Source organism: Crocuta crocuta, unplaced genomic scaffold, assembly GCF_008692635.1.
Source record: "Crocuta crocuta isolate KB4526 unplaced genomic scaffold, BGI_CrCroc_1.0 scaffold312, whole genome shotgun sequence".
Taxonomy (NCBI): domain Eukaryota; kingdom Metazoa; phylum Chordata; class Mammalia; order Carnivora; family Hyaenidae; genus Crocuta; species Crocuta crocuta.
The window spans coordinates 441,310-444,320 of NW_027527378.1; the positions used below are offsets into that span (position 1 = coordinate 441,310).

Below are 3,011 nucleotides of genomic sequence, written 5' to 3' on the forward strand. Positions count from 1 at the left end.
GAGCTATAACCGAAAAGATCAATAATTCTGACTTTATAAAAATGAAAAAATTATGCTGCTAAGGGAAGAATAAAAGTTCCAATGTACAGTGTGCTCCCATTCATTAAATAAATAAATACTGATTTTTTAAAAAAAAATTAAGATAAAATTCACATAACATAAAATAGATCATTTTAACTATTTTTAAGTGTACAATTTAGGACTTTTTAGTATATTCAAAATGTTGTGCAACCATCACCACTATCTAATTCCGGAACATTTCATCACCCTGAAACAAAACCCTGTACCCATTCCCTCTTCTCACTAGCCCCAGGTAACCACTAATTTACCTCCTGTCTCTACAACTTTGCCTAATCTGAACATTTCATATAAGTGGAATCATATAATATGTGACCTTTTGTATATGGCTTCTGCTTGGCAAAATATATCCAAGCTATATCCATGTTTTAGCAGTGTCTGTATCTATTCCTATTTTCAGTTGAATAACACTCCTTTGTGTGAATATACCCCACATTTTATTTGAGGGGTTATATAGTTATAGAAAAGAATATATCATAATATATTAATATTGCCTGTTCATATCTNATCTGTCTTTCATTTACACTCCTTTTTAATATTTAACTTTGTATTTCAGCTAAAAAATGAGATATTTTTCATTTGAAAACTTACTATTTCATAAAAATAAATATCCTTTAAAAGTAATATTTTCCTCCCTCAATACCTTTAAAAGAATATGAATATTTTCAATTGCTATTTACTCCAGTTTTATAAATGTAGAAACTGATGTCTAAGCTAGCTCTTTTGAGTATTTACTTTTGCAACTGTAAACACAATTATAATCCTACTGAAAGACAGCATTGTGAGCAAGTACTGATATTAGCCAAGTGATATTAGTTAGTTGGAAAAGGACCCAGGGGCCTCTGGCTGGCTCAGTCAGTAGAGTATATGACTCTTGATCTCAGGGTTGTGAATTTGAGTCCCACGTTGGGTGTCGAGATTACTTAAACACACACACACACACACACACACACACACACACACACANAAACTGCCTTTTCAGACAGTGCTTCTTCTGATTAATGCTACAACTGGACCAGAAAATCCGCAGTGTCAAGTGAAGTGCAATGTTGGGAATCAGTAGACTAAATGTGCAAACTGAAATAAGTCATTGGTTTAAGGTGTTTTGCCTGTTCCTTAAAATTTCCTTAAAATGTGGCTAAAGGAATGTTGACATTCAAGATTTGACTCAAGTTGTGGATTGAATGGATTTAGAAGCTTTTGTGGGGAAGATCATTAGGTCTTCGAGAGCCAGGAAATATAGGTCTCTCCACTAATCTCCATCCACAGAGGTTTCTCTCTCCGCCTAATTCTCACATTGCCTCAAATCCTGATTCCTGTCCTTAAAAAATATATTTAATCATCAAAATTGTCCAAACTTAAGTCATGTTTTTGGGGTCTGGGATAGAAAATAGTTTTATTATCTTAATAGCTCCGCAAATAGAAAATTTAAGACCCTGAGACAAAGGATTCCATCTCTTCTGAATCCCATGTCCACAGCAGTATCTGAACAATATGCAGATATGACCCCACTCTCACCCTTTAATAAGCTAAACCAGTGCTGTCCAGGAGAAATATAATGTGAGCCACATATATAATTTAAAATGTTCCAGTAGTCACATTAAAAAAGTAAAAACATACTGGGTGTAGAGATTATTTTTAAAAATGAACTTTAGGGGGCGCCTCGGGGGGCTCCGTCGGTTAAGTGTCCACTTTGGCGGCGGTCATGATCTCACAGCTTCTGGGTTCGAGCCCCATGTTGGGCTCTGTGCTCATAGCTCAGAGCCTGGAGCCTGCCTCGGATTATGTGTCTCCCTCACTCTATGCCCCTCCCTCACTCATGTTCCTTTGCGCGCGCTCTCTCTCTCTCTCTCTCTCTCTCTCTTTTTCATAAATAAAAAAACATTAAAAATTCTTTAATTAAAAAATTAAAAAAACTTTAAAAAATGTAAACCAGTGAAAATAATTTAAATAATTTATTTAATCCAACATATGGAATTATTATCATTTTAATACATACTCAGGTTNTCAATTTCAGCTAGCCCCATTTCAAGCGGTACAAATAATCTTGACCCATGAAGTGGTGTTAGCATCTGTTAAATTTGTATCGGCTATATTACTTTGGGGATTATGTACTTGGAATGTTTTCTAATTTTAAAAAAGGGAGTATCACACACTGAATTTACAACAAACAAACGCCCGGTGGAGAAAGCGGAGTAAATCTGTCCAAAACGATGATGTCATCAGCACTGTAACTGGAGGAGAACAATTGGATGAACAGTCATAATAGGAGATAATCCAAATGGTTTATTTGGGTTTGGAATATGTTTTCTATTTAGACTAGTATATAAATGCACTTGCTGTTCTGTCAAGTCTCACGTCTGTGCACCCAGCATTGGGCCACGCCTGGGATTCTTGGCTCAGGGGTTCCTTGGGGCTGCTAGGCTGCCTGGTGAGATCTGTAAACCTGGCGCCACCACCAGGTTGCCCTCCCAGATGGCAGGATGTCCCAAACAAATGCAAAGCAACCCATCTTCCACACTCTGTCTCCCCTTCTCTTTCACCTTTCCCTCCTTCTCTGTTATTTATTTATTTTTGTCTGCATGTTTCCCTGGGGCAAGGGAATCTCTTTTCTTCCCTTTCACTTCTCTTGGACTCTAAGGACCAAGAATAATCACAGATGTTCTGTGAATGGATGATGTCAGTTAAGAACATGAAAGTAGGGGCCCCTAGGTGGCTCAGTCATTTGAGCGTCTGACTTCAGCTCAGGTCATGATCTCGTAGTTCGTGGGTTCAAGCCCCGTGTCAGGCGTATTGGTGTCAGCACAGAACCCTCTTTGGATCCTCTCTTTCCCCCTCTCTCTGCCCCTCCCCTGCTTGCACGTGCACTCGCTCTCTCAAAAGTAAATAAAAACATTAAAAAAAAAAAAAAACCATGAGAATATAAATGTCCT

General features: G+C 37.7%; 1 protein-coding gene across 1 annotated transcript in view; it reads left to right on the plus strand.

The window, feature by feature from the left end:
- PPEF1 (protein phosphatase with EF-hand domain 1) overlaps positions 1-3,011 on the plus strand; it is a 111,630-nt gene that overhangs the window by 51,673 nt on the left and 56,946 nt on the right. The window lies entirely within an intron of this gene.